The sequence below is a fragment of the Loxodonta africana genome, chromosome 4 (genome assembly GCF_030014295.1).
Source record: "Loxodonta africana isolate mLoxAfr1 chromosome 4, mLoxAfr1.hap2, whole genome shotgun sequence".
NCBI classification, from domain to species: Eukaryota; Metazoa; Chordata; class Mammalia; order Proboscidea; family Elephantidae; genus Loxodonta; species Loxodonta africana.
Window position 1 is genome coordinate 134,256,289 of NC_087345.1, and position 22,056 is coordinate 134,278,344.

A 22,056-nucleotide genomic window follows, 5' to 3' on the forward strand; every position below is an offset into this window, starting at 1 on the left:
TTATTTTTCACTTAATACATCTAAAATTATTTTATGCATCAGCAGAGCTTCTAGACTTGGACAGACTAAGAAGAAGGGCCTGGTGATCTACCTCTGAAAGTCAGCCAGTGAAAACTCTATGGATCACAACGATCCGATCCCCTGTGCATGAGTCACTATGAGTCGGGGGCCAACTCAACAGCAGCCAACAACAACATCTTAATGTGTAATTATTTTTAAGGCTGTTGAATATAACTTATTAAATTTACTGAACCGTCTCTTGTTGTTGGGTGTGATAGAGACCACAAAGAAATGCATATCTTAGTGCAGAAGCTCCCGAATGTTCTCAGTTCATCGTTGTTGTTAGGTTCCTTAGAGTTGGTTCCGACTCATGACAACCCTGTATATAACAGAAAAAAACCTTGCTTTGTGCTGCGCCATTCTTACAATTGTTACTATGTTTGAGCCCATTGTTGCAGCCACGGTGTCAATCCATCTCTTTGAGGGTCTTCCTCTTTTTTGCTGACCCCTGTACCTTACCAAGCATGATATCCTTCTCCAGGGACTGGTCCCTCCTGATAACATGTCGAAAATGCTTCTGAGGAACATTCTGGCTGTACTTCCTCTAAGACAGATTTGTTCATTCTTCTGGCAGTTCATGACACATTTAATATTTTTCGCCAACACCGTAATTTAAAGGCATCACTTCTTCTTTGATCTTCTTCATTCACTGTCCAGCTTTTGCACGCATATGAGGTGATGGAAAACACCATGGCTTGGGTCAGGTGCACCTTAGTCCACAAGTTGACATCTTGCTTTTTAACACTTTCAAGAACTCTTTCACAGCAAATTTGCCCAATGCAATGCGTCATTTGATTTCTTGATTGCTGCCTCTATATGCATTGGTTGTGGATCCAAGTAAAATGAAATCCTTGACAACTTCAATATTATCACCATTTATCGTGATGTTGCTTATTGGTCCAGTTGTGAGGATTTTTGTTTTCTTTATGCTGAGCTGTAATCCATAACTGAAGGCTGTAGTCTTTGATCTTCATCAGTAAGTGCTTGAAGTCCTCTTTACTTCATAATACCCCTAAATTTTTCATGGCATCCCAGGCCAGAAGTTCTGTTTACAAAGTAGTTAGGTCATACCACTTAAGCAGTGTTCATGTTCTAACAACTTAATAGCCATTTGAAAAACATAATACACATATCAAAAGAAAATATTTTTGTTTCATTCTTCAATACCTGTAATTACTCACGAATGGGATTTGTGGGTCTGCTGGGCTCTTCACAACTCTAAAACCTTAGATTGGACACCACCTGTGATGGTTGTGTGTCATCTTGGCTGGGCCATGATTCTCAGTGTTTTGGCAGTCGTATAACGTTGTGATCACTTCCCTGTTGAGATTTAACGTGTGATCACCTCCATGATGGGATCTGCTGTGAGTAGCCAGTTGGTTGAAAGGGAGTTTCCTTGAGTGTGTGGCCTGCATCGAACATAAGCAGACATTCTGGCAAGGCTCGTGGGCTTTTTGGTTGTGCTTGATCCTGTAGCTGGCTCCAGTTCGTCTGGCCTCTGGTTCTTGGGACTTGAGCTAGCCGCTTACCTGTGGTCTTGCATGCCAGCCTTGGGATTCATTGATCTTCATAGCCTGTGAGCAAGATCCCTGCTCTCTGACTTGCTGATCTTGGGTTCACCAGCCCCTGCGGCTATGTGAATCAGGAGAAGCCTCTACCCTAACCCACGGACTTGAAACGTTCCAGCCTCTACAACCGTGTGACCCATTTCTTTGATATAAATCTCTTTCGATATATATTTGTACACTTTATCGGCTTTTCTTCTCTGGAGAACCCAGCCTAAGACATTTGGTACTGGAAGGGGTTCTGGAGAAAAATCCAGACCTTTCTGATTTAAAATTCCATGCTTTTTCCATGGTTTACTTTCTTCTATTTTTGTGCCCATGAGTTGTCCAAAATCTCCAAATATTTTCATACTGCTAGAGTCCTGGCAAAGGCAGCAAAGGCAGTGGCTGCCAGAGGCTGGGGCAGAGAAGAGCAGAGGGCGAGTGTCCCTGTGGGGCCCTTTGTAGTCAGGTATTTATAAATCTGGGCCTTCTCCTTTTTAATTAGTATGGGAAGTATTTCTTCTGGCTCTCGGACTCAGGGAAGTTGCCTGGCCTCTGTTCACAGGACCACATCCAGGAGGGGCGGTGCTGCAGGTCAGGTGAGGCCAGTGAGCCTGGAGAGGTAAGCTAAGGCTCCTGACTGAAGGTGTCCTATATACCCTGTGACTGCCCTGCCAACAGCCCTTTTTGAGCGAAACAGAGCTTTTCACAGGCCACTTGCCTAACAATTGCTAAGGCATAGGTTTTTTCGTCCTGAACCACACAGCTTTTCCCCTTTTGGCTACAGCTCCTTGGTCCCAAATCTGTGCCAACTCAAGTGTAAGGGCTGTGCCCAGAGAGCAGGAGCCTTGAGCTGGGCCTCCTGGTAGAGGATGCAGAAGCAGGAAGACACTAAGGAAAGGCAGAAAAGAAGGCAGCTCACCAGAGAGAAAATCCAGTCTCTGGAGTGCCTTAGAGTCCCTGGATGGGCAAACAGATAATGTGCTCAGGTGCTAACTGAAAGGTTGTAGGTTCGAGTCCGCCCAGAGGTGCCTCAGAATGAAGGCCGGGGGATCTGCTTCCAAAAAATCAGCCATCGAAAACCCTGTGGAGCACAGTTCTACCCTGACACACACAGGGTCACCGTGAGTCAGGGTCGGCTCAATGGCAACTGGTTACCTGGTTGTGGAGTGCCCTGGGTCCCCAGCTCTGTTTGGGCCCTGAATTATGAGGCTCACCAGTGTGGCTGTCCCTGGCTTCCCATGAAATTCTCAGGCTCTTGCTGCTGTGAAATCCTTATGAGAATCCCATTTCTAGACTTAACTTGAGAGAGTGATTGTGGCAGCCAAGAGAGGTGAATGAGGACGGTCTGAGATTGTAGGGCCTGCTGTGGCCTGTCCTGCCTCATCTCACAGGGCTGGGACTGTGGGGCCTGTGACCTTCCACACTTGGGTCTGGGGCTTCTGGTTCCTGTGGTTCATAGAGACGCCTCAGGGACAGAGCCTGGTGTAGGGGCAAGGATTTGGGCTATAAGCCAAGGGGGGCAGAGAGGAAGGGCCAAAGGTGACCATGGGTAGAAAAGTAAGTTCTTAGTCATGAGATCACAACATGACATCACAAACACACCTCAGTTGTGGGATGGGTTTCAAGTAGTTTGTTACTCGTAATAGTCAAAGTACTCATTTGGGAGTATTTTAAAACAGTATTTATTTAAATATTTCAAAATTCAAAAGGCACAGAAGGTTATATACTGCAAATACTCCTTTCTTCCTGTTCTAGCTCCTCTTCCCCCAGGGCAACCATTGTTACCAGGTTCTTCAGTTTGCTTCCAGAAATGTTTCATGCGTATACAAGCAAATGTACTCACATGCACATTCTTCTTTTCCCCTTATTATAAAAATGCTAGCATACTATTCCCAGTGTGCTGCACCTTATTTTATTTTTTTCAGTTTGTGAATAATTAACTTTTACCACTAATCAGAGCAGATTTGAAACCATCCCTATAATAGGGTCATTCTCACTTGCATTCCAGTGTGGCTTCCTGTAAGAGAGAGAGGGGGAGTGGTTGGCAGCAGCCTGGGGCTTGACCAGGGCCCTGAGGAGTATGTGTATGTGTGTGTCTGTGTGTGTGTGCGTGTGTGCATCTGAGCTTCCAGGGAGACCCACAGAAGAGCCCTAGTGCAGAGGCCCCATTAGGAAGACCTGGCACTAGGGCCAGGGCCCCACTAATGAGCCTGGGGCCTTAAGCCCCTGCATCTCAGTCTCCTCTCCACAAAGAGGAATGACAAGAATATTCCCTGGGGTTGCTGAAAGGATTGAATGAGGAGAGTTGAGAAATTGCCCAAACAAGGGGTTATTACCAGTGTGACGTCTAGCAAATTTTCTCCTCCATTGAGAAATTGCCTTGCAAACCCTCAAGTCTTGAGCAAGGGGTTATTACCAGTGTGCCATCTAGCAAATTTTCTCCTCCGTTTCCTTCAAGGTTATTTCTGACCTTTTTCTTTTACCTCCCACCCACCTCCTCATTCCCAGCTGTGGAGTCAGCTCTACCTTCTGGAGTAAATAGAAAGTGGCTGCCCCAGGTTCCCCCCACCCCAACCTACTCATTTACTGGCATCTGCCCCTCGTCCTGTCACTCCCACCCTCCCTGGGACACCTGAAACCACCTGCATGGGCCCTCGGCCTCCTCCAGACAGCTCCACTGTTTATGCGAGCCCGCCCTCCCCCAGCCTCAGCCTCTCCCTCTTCACTGGCTCCTTCCCATCAGCAGCACCTTCCAATCAGCAGTTAAACATGTTCAGCTTTTTCCCATCTTAAAAAGCAAATCTGCCCTTGACCCCACAGCACCTTCAGCTATGGTTGTTCTCTTCCACTTGACAGTTGAACTTCTTTAGAGATTAGCTTACTCTCAGTACTTATTCACCCCCACCCATCATATTTTTTAATCTAACTTTTATTGAGCTGTATAATTGAATACACCAGAAGAACAAACAAATTTGTCTTGGAAGAAATGCAACCAGAATGTTCCTTAGAAGCGAGGATGGGGAACTTTATCTCACTTACTTTGGACATCTTGTCAGGAGTGACCAGTCCTCTGAAGAAGGACATCATTCTTGGTAAAGTAGGAAAAACCCATGGCTGTTGAGTCTATTCTGACTCGTAGCAGCCCTATAGGACAGAGTAGAGCTGCCCCATAGGGTTTCCAAGGAGCGGCTGTTGGATTCTAACTGCTGACCTTTTGGTTAACAGCCAAACACTTAACCACTGCGCCACCACCACCTCTGGTAAAGTAGGGGTCATCGAAAAAGAGGAAGACCCTCAATGAGATGGATTGACACAGTGCCTGCAACAATGGGCTTAAACTAGCAATGGTTGTGAGGATGGCACAGGACTGGGCAGTGTTTTTTTCTGTTGTATATAGGGGCCGCTGTGAGTCGGAATCGACTTGATGGCACCTAACAACAACATGTCTCAGATGAGTCCCTGGGCAGTGCAAACAGTTAGCACTCAGGTACTAACCAAAAAGTTGGCGGTTGGAATCCACCTAGGAGCACCTCGGAGGAAAAGTCTGGTGATCAACTTCTGAGTGGTCACAGCCACTGAAAACTGTCCAGAGCACAGTTCTACTCTGAAACACATGGGGATGCCATGAGTTGAAATTGATTCCATGGCAACTGTTTTTTTTTTTTTTTTAATCAGTTGTGGAATCTAAACCAGATAAGGTAACATCACAAGGGGGTAAGGCAGTGAGAAGATGGTAAGGTCCATGGATTAGAGATTCCAGGTAGGGTGAAAAGTACTCGGATTTGGAGTACTGGAAGGAGCGAGTTTGAATGACAGGAAGTGGTAATAGAGTGTCATACCTGAATCGAGCTAATGAAGGGTCCATTTGTTCTCCTACTTCTTTGGCTACTCTGTCTCAGTCTTCTTTGTTGGTTCCACCTCAACTTTTCTTTTTTTTATTGTACTTTAGATGAAGTTTTACAGAATAAACTAGTTTGTCATTAAACAGTTAGTACGCATATTGTTTTATGGCATTGGTTAACCACCCTACGACATACCAACACTCTCCCTTTGCAAACTTAGGTTTCTTATTACCAGCTTTCCTGTCCCCTCATGCCTTCTAGTCCTTGTCCCAGGGCTGAAGTGCCCCTTTAGTCTCATTTTGTTCCATGGGCCTGTCCAATCTTTGGCTGAAGGGTGAACCTCGGGAGTGATTTCATTACTGAGCTGATAAGGTGTCCAGAGGCCATACTCTCAGGGTTTCTCCAATATCTGTCAGGTCAGCAAGCCTGGTCTTCCTTTTTGAGTTAGAATTTTGTTCTACATTTTTCTTCAGCTCTGTCTGGGACCCTCTATTGTGATCCCTGTCAGAGCAGTCAGTGGTGGTAGCTGGGCACCATCTAGTTGTGCTGGACTCAGTCTGGTGGAGTCCTTTGGACTAATCTTTCCTTTGTGTCTTTAGTTTTCTTCATTCTTCCTTGCTCCCAGAGAGGAGAGACCAGTGGAGTATCCTAGATGGCTATTCACAGTCTTTTAAGAGCCCACACGCTATTCACCACAGTAAAATGTAGAATATTTTCTTTATAAACTATGTTATGCCAGTTGAGCTAGATGTTCCCTGAGACCAGGGTCCCCACAGTCCTTAGCCCAGCAATTTGATTCCTCAGGTTCCACCTCAACTTTTTGATTTCTAAAACTGGAGTGAAGTGATGACAAAGTGTAGGGCAGTGTTTTTCAAATTGAGAGACATAGGCCATTAGTGGAGGGTAAAATTAAATTCCTGGGTTGTAACCAGCATTTATAAAAATGAAATAGACTACAATAGGAAATAGTAGAGCCTGTTGAATGTAGGAAGGGTAAGTATTGTATTACAAAAATTTATTTCACTTATGTATCTGTAAAAATGTGTTTATTTATATGTGGTGCTTATGTCTGCTGAGTTACACGTATACCCGGGTGATGAACAAGCAAGTTTGAAGCCACTGGCCGTGAGAGTGGGTGAGGAGGTCAAAGAACTGAGTGACAAGGTCACTGGAAGTGTTTTACTGGGAATCCTGAAATCACCAACAATTTATAGGGGTGGTGTTGAAGAGAAAGATATCTTACCAGGTACAAAAATCTCCAGGCAATAGAGTTTGTAGGTGATTTCAACAAGACGATCCTTATTTCTTGTTCCCAGACTTCTAAATCTAACCCCTTCCCGCCTTTCCCCAGACCTGAGCCTGTTGCTGCTGGATCTTTCGTCACCAGCAAGCATATTCCAATCTGCCTTAGCAGCCCTGGCAACCTGGCTTCAACCTGCTGGATCACAGCCCAGGCCTGCATGTCCTCATTTATGCCTCTCCCACTCAATCGGTGTGGGAAAAAACAAACAAAAAACCCAGATGTCATTGAGTCCATTCCGCCTCATGTATGTCAAAGTAGAACTGTGCTCCATAGGGCTTCCAATGGCTGATTTTTCAGAAGATATCTCCAGGCCTTTCTTCCGAGGCACCTCTGGGAGGATTCAAACTGCCAACCTTTCATTTAGTAGCCAAGTGATTAACTGTCTGGCCACTCAGGGACCTTACCAGTGATACTAGCAACATCATAACAAGGCCAATAACTAGCCCCTCTCTGTGCTCTATTGCACACTACTGTAAGGTAGAAATTACTGCTCATTTTATAAAGGAGATCCAGGAGTTCAGGGGTTAAGGGACTTGTCCAAGGTAAGTGGTGGAACCAGGGCTTGAACTCAGTTCTGTCTCCCTCTCAGTGAGGCCCTTGCAATTCACTCCACAGCCTCTCCCGTCAGCTAATTGATTCACTCTTGCAGGCCATTCTCACAGCATGAGATTTAGATTTCATGCTTAACTACCAATCCAAATCACTACATTTCACGGATGTCAGGTTCGTTCCCAAAGTGTCAGAGTTAAAATTCTTGTGTGACTGCTGTCCCCACTGAATGCCAACTGTGCCATGCCTTGGGGATGTAGAGAAAAAACGAAGACTCAACTCGACCTCAGGAGTTTACAATCAGAAGACTTGGGGCCTTAGAGATTATCCATGTTTAACAAATGACAAGACTGAGGCCTCTGTCACAGTGCAGGAAAGAAGTAGCAGTCTTGGAGCAAACAGTAAGGATTATCTCGTAATCATTTATAGACTCCTGGGTCATTCACTGTCATTTCTTGAAGATTGTAGACCAGTTGCCATTCTGCTGATTCCAATTCATGGTGACCTGTGTGTGTCTATGTGCTCCATAGGATTTTCAATGGCTGATTTTTCAGAAGTAGATTGCCAGGACTTCCTTCCAAATTACCCCTGGGTGGACTTGAACCTCCAACCTTTTGCTACCAGCCTACTTCATTAACCGTTTCCACCGCCCAGGGACTCCTTGACGATTGCAGTACCCTATAAAGTATCTCTCCCAACACTGCGTCTATAAAATCTTGGTGATTTCACAATGCAAGTCTCCTGTCCGGCAGTTTATGCCCTTGGAAGGGTTGAGAAGATAAGAAGTCAATATGTGAATCTGGTTTACATATTAGGACCTACCCAGCAGCCATGCCCCACCTCACCCCAGGTGTCTGGAGGCTGGGACCCTGTGCACCTGGGCCTGCAGCCACGAGTGTTGCTTATGAGTCAGAAGGGACTGGATGGCAACCGGTTTGGCTTGGGGTTTTTTTGCCTTGTTTTATAGGTCTCTGGGTGGAGCAGATGGTTTATGCTTGACTACTAACCTAAAGGTTGGTGGTTCAAACCCACCCTTCAGCTCCGTGGAAGAAAGGCCTAACAGTCTGCTTCCATTAAGATTGCTGTTGTTGGGTATTGTTGTCAATTTCCACTCATAGAGACCCCATGTGAAAAGTAGAACGGCCCCATAGGGTTTTCTAGGCTGTAATCTTTATGGAAGGAGGCCACCAGGCCTTCTTCCTGCCGAGCCACTGGATATGTTCGAAGCACCAATCTTTTGGTAACAGCTGAGCACTTAACTGTTAAGCCACCAGGGCTTCTTCCGTAAAGATTACAGGCAAGGAAACCTTATGGCGCAGTTCTACTCTGTAACATATGGGGTCATCATGAGTCGGAACTGACCTGATGGCAACGGGTTTTTCTTTTTTGTCATGGTTTAAGGATGGGCAATTCCCATCTGAGGGAATTCTGGGATTGACTTTCATATTCTTAAAACAGGAACATTTTCTCTCCCAGCCTATTTAGACAAAGACGTTGTAAGAGGAGATGAAACCTAGAGTTGTTGCAGCCAGTTCGTGACCACGAAGGGACAAACACAAGGGCAAAAACCAGCCTGCTGCGGGTGGTTGTACTGGTTTCCTGTGGCCGTTGCAAGAAATTGCCACAAACTGGGTGGCTTAAAACAACAGAAGTTTACGCTCTCATTATGGAGGCTGGAAGTTCGAAATCAAGGTGTCAGCAGGGCCATGCTCCCTCTGAAGGCTCTAAGAGAGGATCCGTCCTTGCCTCTGGTGATTGCTGGCAAGCCTTGGCTTGTAGCTGCATTCCTCCCATCTCTGCATCTGCCTTCACATAGCCGTCTTCTCTGTGTGTGTCTGTTTCTGTGTGTCTCCAAATCTCCTTCTCCTTATAAGGACACCAGTCATTGAATTTAGGGCCCACCGTAGTCCAATATAACCTTATCTTAACTTGATTGCACCTGCAAAAGCCCTATTTCCACATAAGGTCACAGTCTTAGGTACTGAGGATTAACCCCTTGCCGTCCAGTGGATTCTGAGGGCTAAGGTTTCAATGTATCTTTCTAGGGGATACAATTTAATTCACAACAATGGTCAACCAAGGAACTGCCCTGCCTCTGAGCTTCCTGTATGTGAGATAAGTTCCTTGAGTTGGGGCTTCTAATACTTGTAGCCCAAGGCATTCAAATAAGATAAAAATGCAGCATCAAATGGCATTGGCTTTAAGGACTGTAGAGGGTCAAGCGAAGAGTAGTCATGGCAGCCAGCACTGTAATGCTAATTGCTGCCAACAGAGAACCCAGAAATCTCTGTCTAATACAAACTATTTCTCGCTCGTGTCACAGTGCAGTCAGTCCTGGCGAGGTGGCCTTTTGTGTGGAAGTTATACGTAAACCCCATTGCGCCTGAGTAGTATGATTAAGGATGTTGCTGATGTAACTTGTATGAACTCCCTACCTGGTAAACCCCTTAAAAGTAATTTGTCTCCTCACCCTTGGGGAGCAGTCTTGGCGGCAGCAGCGCCAACCTACTTCTTTTCCTTGTGCAACGAAATAAATGTGCCTTTCCTTTTCTCCCACCTCAGTCTCTCATTTATTGGCCAATAAGAGTCATGCTGAGCAAGAGCCTGGGGTTTCCACCTGGTAACAAGGCCAGTGGCTCAGAGGGACAGAATCTGGTACTTTCAGCATCATCAGCCTTACCTGTCAGAGGTCCCTGCAGCAGCTGGCACATGTCCTCTCCTCAGAGGTCTGAGTCCCAGCTCTGCAAGGCCCGCCCTCAGAGCTTCTGTTGCTGTTTGTAGCTGCCTTCTAGTGGGCCCCAAAGGCTACCCCATGCGCAATGCAGTGAAACATTGCCCAGTCCTCACCATCGCCATGATGGGACTGTTGTGACCCATAAAGTTTTCATTGGCTGATTTTCAGAAGTAGATCACCAGCCTTTCTTCCTAGTCTGTCTTAGCCTGGAAACTCTGCTGAAACCTGTTCAGCATCATAGCAGCGAAAACCTCCACTGGCAGGTGGTGGGGGAGCAGGTGACTGTGCATGAGGGGCATTGGCTGGGAATTAAACCTGGGTCTCCTGCATAGAAGGTGAGAATTCAACCACTGAACCACAATCTAATGAGTTTCTTAGGATCGTGTAATCCCATCTGTTCCCTTCGTTCCCCAGCCCTAGGGGATTTAGCTCTTTCCTGTGGCTATTGTTCCTTTGTCGTTGTTCTGTTCTGGATTTTTCAGTCCTCTAACACTTGTTTAATCAATTCCCCATATTACAGTATTACGCTCTGTTTCCCTCATGAATTACCTACTTTGAATTCCGTTTTCCTGACTAGAACCTGATATACATTGATTACTTAACAATTTGTAACCTACCACAACTGAAAGGAGATGCAATAAATTATGCTATCCAGCCAACTGTTTATGGAGGAAATCATGTCAGTCAGGGATTAATAAAATACCCCTCTTCCTGGGAGAGAGAGACTTGTACTTAAATTAAGTGCTATTACCTTCCTTTTCTTTGCCTTTGTTTTCAACGTGAAGGGTGGTCAATATGTCATTCAAGGACCAAACTATTAATGTATTTTCTGTTAAAATAAAAACCATTATTAAGCCAATAATATAAATTGATTTATATAAGTTTATTTAATATACAATTTGCAAATTGGGCAACACTTCTGATTACAGAGTCGGTGTTCCAAAGAGAAAAGAACTTCCAAAGATTCTCATACCCAATGTTAGTGATATTGCCATGGAAAAGGGCCAGCGAACAGTGTTTATATAATAAATAGAGTTGGACCCTGGAGTTTCCATTTCCTGAAACTGACTACACACAGATAACTCTTCAAAAAAGCACAAGGCCCAAGGCAAACGGTCTTGACTAATTCTCAAGACTGTTGTTTGACTTAAAGGTGACTTTTAGGAGACTGGTTTGCTCAAGGCTCAAGGTTCAAAAGATTTCAGGATAATGGCCAGCGTGGGTCATTTCCACTTCATGGACCCCAGAAACCTGGATTCTAGGAGAATTAAAAACGGTTTCTCACTTTCAAGTGTCAGCATCTTCAGGAGGACCTGGTGGTGTGGGAGATGATGGGGGGATCCCATGCTGGTCCAAGGAAATGAGGGGTCAGCTTGATAGGAAAGGAAGTGGCTGCTGAATTCCAGTCTAGGTTTTCCTAGGTCTGGGTCACAGAGGAAGAGGCAGAAAAGGCTTCCTGTGTCTCTTTTGACATCATGGGATTGTGTTTATTTCTGAGCAATTCAGGGGATTCTTAACTTTGCTTTGCTGAATACCTTCTCCTGATCATTTTCTTCATCATTGGTGAGTCCTTCAAAGATTAAGGAAAGTGGATCTGATAAATTTTGCTTCTCTGCTCCTCTCTATTTACAAAGCAAAGCAATGGTAGCTAGGTAAATGCTGCTGCCTTCTGTCCAGAGGAGAGAACAATTCTCAGTTGTCGCCACCTGTTTCAGTGGAACTCTATGGTTCTTTTTTTCTCTAATACTTCTTAACAGATGTTATTTTTAAGTGTTTCACATTTTTGGTCAGAAGCTTCAGAAATGTCACCATCAGTGCGTTCTTCATCTTTTTTTTTAGTGCTTGAATTAATTAATTTTGTTATTGTTGAGAATATATATAGCAAAACATACACCAATTCAACCATTTCTACATGTATTATTCAGTGACATTAACTACATTCTTTGAGTTGTGCAACCATTCTCATCCTCCTTTTCTGAGTTGTTCCTTCCCATTAACATAAACTCACTGTCCCCTAAGGTTCCTATCTAATCTTTTGAGTTGCTGTTGTAATTTTGATCCCATATAGATAGTTCTTAAAAGGGCAGAACGCTCAAGGCTAAATTAGTTAAGCTAAATTATTGTTTGGTTTTAAGATGACTTTGAGGGATACTTTTGGTTTAAGGTTTAAAGATTATCTCAGGGCAAGAGTTTCAGAGTTCATCCAGCCTCCATGGCTCCAGGAAGTCTGGAGTCCATGAGAATTTGAATTTGTTCTTGGTGCTTTATGTGTATAAACTCACTCAAACCTGTCAGCAACTTTGTCAATTACGTACTGTTAGTGACCACATTTAAGAGGTTAGAAAACAGAGACTATGGTTACAAAGCTAGTAATTGGTAGAGTCATGATTTGAGCCCAGGTACTAAGCCCCACTACACACTTTTATTTTTTGTGATGGATAATGTGATCTTTAAATATTTTGATAGTACAATCTGTAGCTATAATGTTTATGGAATATTTTTCTGTCATGTTAGCTTAAACTTTAGTTTTTTATTAATTAGAAACTTATTCTACTCAAGCTAGTCATTCCAAACAAAAATTACACAAGATCATGGAACAATTGTGAAAAGTTGTACAAGAGTCAGTTTTCAGAATAACAGCTGCTTATAATTTGACTCCCCGTTGCCATTGAGTTGATTCTGACTCACAGAGACCCTATGGGACAGAGTAGAACTGCCCCATAGGGTTTCTAAGGAGTGGGTGGTGGATTGGAACTGCTGACCTTTTGGTTAGCAGCCGTAGCTCTTAACCACTGTGCCACCAGAGTTTCATGATTTGAATAGATTGGTCAGTATTCTCTTGGTGGTAAAGAACATGTAACTACTACTCCTGTAATGAGTGATGGAGTGGGGCAGAAGGAATGGCAAGTTGAAGCAAAGGAACCTTGAGGCTGTTTGCCTGGAACATTGTTTCATCTACAAGAAGAGAAGATAAATTGTAATCACATTTGTAAATGCCTGGGCACCCACATTATAATAATGATTGGAAACTTGCCATCTAAATTTTAGATGTTGGTAAGTACACTCAAAATTGTCTGCCCATCCTATTAACAGGTAAACCAAGGAGGGGCAGCCTGCCCTTGGGAGGAACACTTAGTATGTTTTAGAGAATTTAACTGGAGACATCCAACAGAAGAAGTCCATCCTGTATTACCTTGCTAATCATGTTTTCTTTAATGGAAACTTGTTCGTCAGATATAAATTTTTCTATACCTTCTGTTTTCTCTAGACAAACTTTGTGTGCTCTATGGGTATGTTTTTGTGTGGTAGATCCAACTATACTAGTTTAAATGATCACTTTCCAACTCATTGTGTACTTACGTGGGCAATCGCTTGTTTAGAGTCTTGATGAATGCATGGGCAGTGCACTTTGAGAACCTTAGGATCACCTTTAGATATTTGTAGTTATGATGCTAGTAAATATTGGAAAGGTAATGTTAAATTGTTACCCACTGTAAAACAAGAGTCAGAAGAAAGCCCATTGGTCCAACACTCAGGGTGTGGTTGGTAGTTTTAATTCCTACTTATGGTATAGCTGAATTGGAGAAATCTTTAAAAAATTTATCAATCGCTATAGGACAAATAGCAGATGAAGTTGTTAGTGGAATGGTAACACAACAGTGATCTCTGACCTCATTAACCAAGCTGACATGAGGTAACAGAATAGCCTTAGATTTGTATTATCCCAAGAAAGTGTAATCTGTGCTGTAGCAAATACCTCTTGTTGCATTTGGATAAGTAACACAGGAGAAGTAGAACAGGATCTACATAGAATTGGACAACAAGCTTCTTTGTTACACACTGTAACACTCTTACAAACACCAGATTTACTTGGTTGGTTACCATCAGGAATAAGTACATGGGTTAGATCATTATTGCAAGGAATAGTAATATTCTTAGCCTGCATCCTGATAGTATTGCCCATTGCCGTTGAGTTGATTCCGTCTCATGCGACACTACAGGACAGAGTAGAACTGCCCCATAGGGTTTCCGGTGAACACCTGGTGGATTTGAACTGCTGATCTTTTGGTTAGCAGCCGTAGCTCTTAATCATTATGCCACCAGGGTTTCCCCTGATAGTATTACCTATAATAAAATTTATCTTCTATTGTCTTACACTTAAAAGGCGAAAGGCCTTGGGCAAAAATGTTGGTGTATATTGAGTCTGCTCACTTTGGCAATGAGATTGATGAGAGCATTGCTCTTATTTAAGGTCCTGGTGAAGAACCAGATGGTATCCAGTGGAAAACCAGCACTGTGAGTTTAAAGAGCCTGCAATGGCTGCCGTCTAGGAGCTTGACTAAATCCAGGTATTGATCATTGATGTGCTATATCCAATCTCCGATCAAAAGGAGGGAATGATTTAGGAAATAATATTGGAGTCATTATTCCCTGTCCTTGCACATAGAGAATGTGACCCAGCTAGCGCTGGGCTCTCAAGGGCTCACAAGGACTCACAAGGACACGTCAACTGAGCCCTGAGGTATAAAGGCAATAGCTAAGATGATCTTGGGAAATATCCTTTTAGGGTACTTTCACATATAACAGAACACAAAAGACTTTCCACTCTTATCTTTTTCTATTAACATTTAGTGAATAGAAATTTGCTGGACCAGTGAAGGCCCCCCTGACTGTCATTACTGAAACCTACACCAATGATTGTTAAGAAAGGCAATTCGGAGTGTAGGATCATAGTTTCCAGCCAATCCGTGAAAAGATGAAGCTTTCAATGGTTTTGCCTACTTTGTAATGTTAATATATACTGATGACTCTGTAATATTCTTCGGACTTGGGCAGATATGGCTGTGGCAGCATGCTCGGTCATTTTCCCATTCTTGCCTATTCTTTAATACTCCTTGGCCTTGGACAGACATGTCTCTAGCAGCATGCATGTCTGTTTTCCCCCTTTTGTCTGTTCTGTAACATTTCCTTGGACTAGGGAAGGCATGGCTCTAGCAACATTCTTGTCCACTTTCCACTTTTGTCTTTTTGGACATACGCCGAATAAAACTTTTTCTTGCTTTACCAAAAAAAAAAAAAAAAAAGTTCTGCCAGTTATCTCTAGATCCAGAGATACATTAAAAAAAACTAAACAAAACTCGTTACCCTTGAGTTGATTCCGACTCATAGCAACCCTTTAGGACAGAATAGAACTGCCCTGTAGAGTTTCCAAGGAGTGGCTAGTGGATTCGAACTGCCGACATTTTCGTTAGTAGCCAGTTGAGCTCTTTTTTTAAAATTGTATTTTAGAGCAACAAGTGTATCATTAAACAATTAATACACATACTGTTTTGTGACATTGGTTGCCAACCCCATATCAACATTCTCCCCTTCTAGACCTTTGTTTCCCCATTACCAGCTTTCCTGTCTCTCCCTGCCTTCTCGTCCTTGCCCCTGGTCTAGTGTACCCATTTAGTCTTGTTTTGTTTTATGGGCCTGTCTAATCTTTGGCTGAAGGATGAACCTCAGGAGTGCCTGCATCACTGAGCTTTAAGGATACCCGGGGGCCATACTCTCAGGGCTTCTCCAGTCCTTCAGACCAGTAAGTCTGGACTTTTTTTTTTTGGCGAGTTAGAATTTTGTTCTATATTTTTCTCCAGCTCTGTCTGGGACCCTCTATTGTGATCCCTGTTAGAGCAGTTGTTGGTGGTAGCTGTGCACCATCTAGTTGTGCTGGATTCAGTCTGGTGGAGGCTGTGGTAGTTGTGGTCCATTAGTCCCTTGGACTAATCTTTCCCTTGTGTCTTTGGTTTTCTTCTTTCTCTCTTGCTCCAGATGGTGTGAGACCAGTGGAGTATCTTAGATGGATGCTCACAAACTTTTAAGACTCTGTATGCTACTCACCAAAGTAGAATGTAGAACGTTTTCTTTATAAACTATGTTATGCCGATTGAGCTAGATGTTCCCCAAGACCATGGTCCCCAGAGCCTTCAGCCCAGTAATTTGGTCCCTCAGGGAGTTTGGATGTGTCTCGGGAGCTTGCCTTGGACAAATTGTGCTGGCTTGCCCAGTACTGTGTACTGTTTTACCCTTCACCAAAGTTACTACTTGACTTGTTGCTCATTTACTGTTTTTCCATTCCTACCCCTTTCTACCTCGTAACCATCAAAGATTGTTTCTTTTTGTGTGTAAACCTTTTCATGGGTTTTTATATTAGTGGTCTCATACAATATTTGTCCTTTGGTGATTGACTTATTTCACTCAGCATAATGACCTCCAGATTCATCCATATTTTGAGATGCTTCGAAGAGTCATCATTGTTCTTTACCATTGCGTAGTATTCCATTGTGAGTATGTACCACAGTTTGTTTATCCATCCATCTGTTGATGGGCATCTGGGTTGTTTCCTTCTTTTTGCTATTGTGAACAATGCTGCAGTGAACATGGGTATGCATATGTCTATTGCGTGATAGCTCTTATTTCTCTAGGATATATTCCTAGGAGTGGGGATTATGTGGTTTTCTATTTCTAGCTTTTTAAGGAAGCGCCGTGTCATTTTCCAAAATCATCATACCATTTTGCATTCCTACTAGCAATGCATAAGAGTTCCAGCCTCTCCAACATTTGTTATCTTCTGTTTTTTTTTTTTTTTTGATTCGTGCCAGTAGTGCCAGAGTGAAATGGTATCTCATTGTGGTTTTGATTTGCATTTCTTTAATGGCTAGTCATCTGGAACATTTCCTCATGTATCTGTTAGCTGCTTGAATGTCTTGTTTGGTGAAGTGTCTGTTCATATCTTTTGCCCATTTTTAAATTGGATTATTTGCCTTTTTGTTGTAGAGGTGTTGGATTTTCCTGTAGCTTTTAGGGATAAGCCTTTGTCTGATTTGTCATGGCCCAAATTTTTATCCCAGTCTGTAGGGTCTCTTTCTATTTAGTGCATTCTTACCATGAACCTTAATCAAAGTTGATCATCCCACATGTTACTTGGCTTGCACACTATTGAGCAAGCCCAACTCCTCATGGAAGTTCATGGAAGCTGCTGCCGCCCAGCACCTCCATGGCTAGAAGTTCCAAGAGTTGTGTCCTGGTTTTCAGATAAATCCGTAGAGAATTTGTACCTGGCACTCCAAGTTGCAATATAGCTGTTGTACTTTGATGTCTAGGTTAAAACTTCCATGTTACCATCCTGTTCCATACATATTAATACTTTCAATTTTCAAAAGTACCCTGCAAGGTATGTTTTATTAGCTCCAACATGAAGAAACTGAGGTCCGAGATCTTGCTGGCTGAATGACAGAGACCTAATTTGAATGTAGGTCTACTCCAATGTTTGAGTTCTTTCCTTCATAGTGATGCTGCTTCTCTAGACTTGCTTGAGCTTCATGGTAGCACCAAGTCACTGCCTCTGTTCTTTGACCCTTAGTTTCCCTTCTGATAAGAATAGACAATAATCCAATGTGTCTCCCCAACTCCCAGCATAATACTGAGGGTCATTGGGTAGCCCAAACTATGCTATGAGGTCTATGGTTACTGGTGACTGTCTTTGCAGGGTGTGTTATAATTGCCCAGATAGTCAGCTCTGGTTCCTTGGAGGCCAACAAAGGGGCACTGTACCTTGTGAACAGTGGAGATTGTACACTTGGATAAGATCTGATCCTGCCTGCATTTCCCCAGGGGAAGCAGATGGTTTGAGGAAATCCAATTTAAAATGAAAGAAAGAAATGGAATTAGTTCTCAGGGGTCTGCTGGCCAAGGCTTTGAGTGGAAACAATTACATTAGATGCTCAGACCTCAGCAAGCCAGCAAGAAGGGTGAGTGTGGGTGTGTGGAAGCTGCTTCAGAGTCACTTTTTCCTGGGTGAGTTTAAATCTCTGGCTGAGGGGAGAGGAGAGAATTTAGCTTGGTGGAATAAAGTTCTTAGACTCTGATGAGCCCCGGGTTGAGACCCATGAACCTGCAGCTAACTCTGCTGTTTGACTTTGTGTGGTTCATAGACCCTCTCCTTAACTGCTCTTTCTCAAAGACCCACAAGTATAAGCCGAAAATTGCTCTTGAAGTATGGTCACACTTAATTTAAGGAGAACGCTCTTCAACAGGTGCTGTGCGTGTTTTTTTAAAAAATATATTTTATTGTGCTTTAAGTGAAAGTTTACAAATCAAGTCAGTCTCTCATACAAAAACTTATGTATACCTTGCTATGTACTCCTAGTTTCTCTCCCCCTAATGAGACAGCACACTCCTTCTCTCCACCCTGTATTCCCCATGTCCATTCAGCCAGCTTCTGTCCCTCTCTGCCTTCTCGTCTCACCTCCAGATAGAATCTGCCCACATAGTCTCATATGTCTACTTGAGCCAAGAAACTCACTCCTCGCCAGTATCATTTTCTGTCTTATAGTCCAGTCCAATCCCTGTCTGAAGAGCTGGCTTTGGGAATGGTTTCAGTCTTGGATTAACAGAAGGTCCAGGGTCCATGACCTCCAGGCTCCCTCCAGTCTCAGTCAGACCGTTAAGTCTGGTCTTTTTATGAGAATTTGAGGTCTGCATCCCACTGCTCTCCTGCTCCCTCAGGGGTTCTCAGTTGTGTTCCCTATCAGGGCAGCCATTGGTTGTAGCCAGGCACCATGTAGTTATTCTGGTCTCAGGCTGATGTAGTGTCTGGTTTGTGTGTCCCTTTCTGACTCTTGAGCTCATAATTACCTTGTGTCTTTGGTGTTCTTTATTCTCCTTTGCTCCAGGTAGGTTGAGACCAACTGATGCATCTTAGATGGCCTCTTGCTAGTGTTTAAGACCCCAGATGCCACTCACCAAAGTGGGGTGCAGAACATTTTCTTAATACATTTTGTTATGCCGATTGGCCTAGATGTCCCCTGAAAGCATGGTTACCAGACCCTACCCCTGCTACTCTGGCCTTCGGAGTGTTCAGCTGTATTCAGGAAACTTCTTTGTTTTTGGTTTAGTCCAGTTGTGCTGACCTCTCCTGTATTGTGTGTTGTCCTTCCCTTCACCTAAAAATAGTTCTTGTTTACTATCTCATTAGTGAAAACCCCTCTCTCTCCCTCCCTACCCTGTAACCATCAAGGAATATTTTCTTCTGTATTTAAACTATTTCTTGAGTTCTTGTAATAGTAGTGTCATACAATATTTGTCCTTTTTTCAACTGACTAATTTCACTCAGCATAATGTCTTCCAGATTCCTCCATGTTATGAAATGTTCCACGGATTCATCATTGTTCTTTATCATTGCATAATATTCCATTGTGTGAATATACCATAATTTATTTATCCATTCATCTGTTGATGGGCACCTTGGTTGCTTCCATGGTTTTGCTATTGTAAACAGTGCTGCAATGAAAAGAACATGCACGTATTTGTTCGTGTGAAGGCTCTTATTTCTCTAGGATATATTCCGAGAAGTGGGATTTCTGGATCATACGGTAGTTCTATTTCTAGCTTTTTAAGGAAGTACCAAATTGATTTCCAAAGTAGTTGTACCATTTTACATTCCCACCAGCAGTGTATAAGTATTCCAGTCCCTCCACAACCTCTCCAACATTTATTATTTTGTGTTTTTTGGATTAATGCCAGCCTTGTTGGAGTGAGATGGAATCTCATTGTAGCTTTGATTTGCATTTCTCTAATGGCTAATGATCGTGAGCATTTCCTCAAGTATACATTAGCTACCTGAATGTCTTCTTTGGTGAAGTGCCTGTTCATATCCTTTACCCATTTTTTTAATTGGGTAATTTGTCTTTTTGTTGTTGAGTTTTTGCAGTACCATGAAGATTTTAGAGATCAGACGCTGATCAGAAATGTCATAGCTAAAAGCTTCTTCCCAGTCTGTAGGTAATCTTTTTACTCTTTTGGTGAAGTCTTTGAATGTGCATAGGTGTTTGATTTTTAGGAGCTCCCAGTTATCTAGTTTCTCTTCTGGTATTTATGCATTGTTAGTAATGTTTTGTATACTGTTTATGTCATGTATGAGGGCTCCTAGCGTTGTCCTCACTTTTTCTTCCACGATCTTTATCGTTTTAGACGTTATATTTAGGTCTTTGATCCATTTTGAGTTCGTTTTTGTGCATAGTGTGAGGTATGGGTTTTCATTTTTTTCAGACGAATATCCAATTATGCCAGCACCATTTGTTAAAGAGACTGTCTTTTCCCCATTCAACTGACTTTGGGCCATTGTCAAATATCAGTTGCTCATAGGTGGATGGATTTATGTCTGGATCCTTAATTCAGTTCCATTGGTCTATGTATCTGTTGTTGTACCAGTACCAGGGTGTTTTGACTACTGTGGCGGTATACTAGGTTCTAAAATCAGGTAGTGTGAGGCCTCCCACTTTGTTCTTCTTTTTCTGTAATGCTTTACTTATCCGGGGCCTTTTCCCCTTCCATATGAAATTGGCGATTTGTTTCTCCATCTCATTAAAAATGTCATTGGAATTTGGATTGAAATTGCATTGTATCTATAGCTGAATTTTGGTAGAACAGCCATTTTTACAATGTTGAGTCTTCCTATCCATGAGCAAGGTATGTTTTTCCACTTATGTAGGTCTTTTTTGGTTTCTTGCAGTAGTGTCTTATAGTTTCCTTTGTATAGGTCTTTTATGTCTCTGGTTAGATTTATTCCTAAGTATTTTATCTTCTTGGGGGCTATTGTAAATGGTATTGATTGGATGATTTCCTCTTCGACGTTCTTTTGGTTGTTGTAGAGGAATCCAACTGATTTTTGTATATTTATCTTGTATCCTAATACTCTGCTGAACTCTTCTTTAGTTTCAGTAGTTTTCCTGAGGATTCTTTAGGGTTTTCTGTGTATAAGATCATGTCATCTGCAAGTAGAGATACTTTTACTTCTTCCTTACCAATCTGGATGCCCTTTATTTCTTTATCTAGCCTCATTGCTCTGGCTTGGACCTCCAGCACAATGTTGAATAAGAGTGGTGATAAAGGGGTTCTTGTCTGGTTCCCATTCTCAAGGGGAATGCTTTCAGACTCTTTCCATTTAGGATGATGTTGTCTGTTGGCTTTGTTATGTTAAGGAATTTTCTTTCTGTTTCTATTTTGCTGAGAGTTTTTTATCATGAATGAGTGTTGAACTTTAGCAAATGCCTTTTCTGTATCAATTGATAAAATCATGTGATTCTTGTCTTTTGTTTATGTGATAAAAAAAGAAAGATTTTCTTTCTTTTTTTATCACATAAACAGAGACAAGAATCACATGATTGTGATAGATTACATTAATTGTTTTTCTAACGTTGAACCATCCCTGCATACCTGGTATGAATCCCACTTGGTCATGGTGAATTATTTTTTTGATATGTTGTTGAATTCTATTGGCTAGAATTTTGTTTATTGGCTAGAATTCTTGCATCTAAGTTCATAAGGGATATAGGTCTGTAATTTTCTTTTTTTGTGGTGTCTTTACCTGGTTTTGGTATCAGGGATATGCTGGCTTCATAGAATGAGTTTGGGAGTATTCTGTCCTTTTCTATGCTCTGAAATAGCTTTAGTAGCAGCGGTGTTAACTCATTTCTGAAAGTTTTGTAGAATTCTCCAGTGAAGTCGTCTGGGCCAGGGTTTTTATTTGTTGGGAGTTTTTAAATTACCTTTTTCAATATCTTTTTTTTTTTGTTATGGGTTTATTTAGTTGTTCTACCTCTCTTTGTGTTAATTTAGTTAGGTAATGTGTTCCTAGGAATTCATCTACTTCTTCTAGGTTTTCAAATTTGTTACAGTACAATTTTTTGTAGTAATCTGATGTGATTTTTTGAATTTCAGCTGGATCTGTTTTGATGTCACCTATCTCATTTCTTATTCAGGTTATTTGCTTCCTCTCCTGTTTTTCTTTTGTCAGTTTGGCCAATGGTTTATCTATTTTGTTAATTTTTTCAAAGAACCAGCTTTTGGTCTTGTTAACTCTTTCAATTATTTTTCTGTTCTCTATTTCATTTAATTCTGCTTTAATTTTTATTATTTTTTTTCTTTTGGTGGCTTTTTCTTTTTTTGCTCTCCATTTGTTCAAGGTGTAGGGAT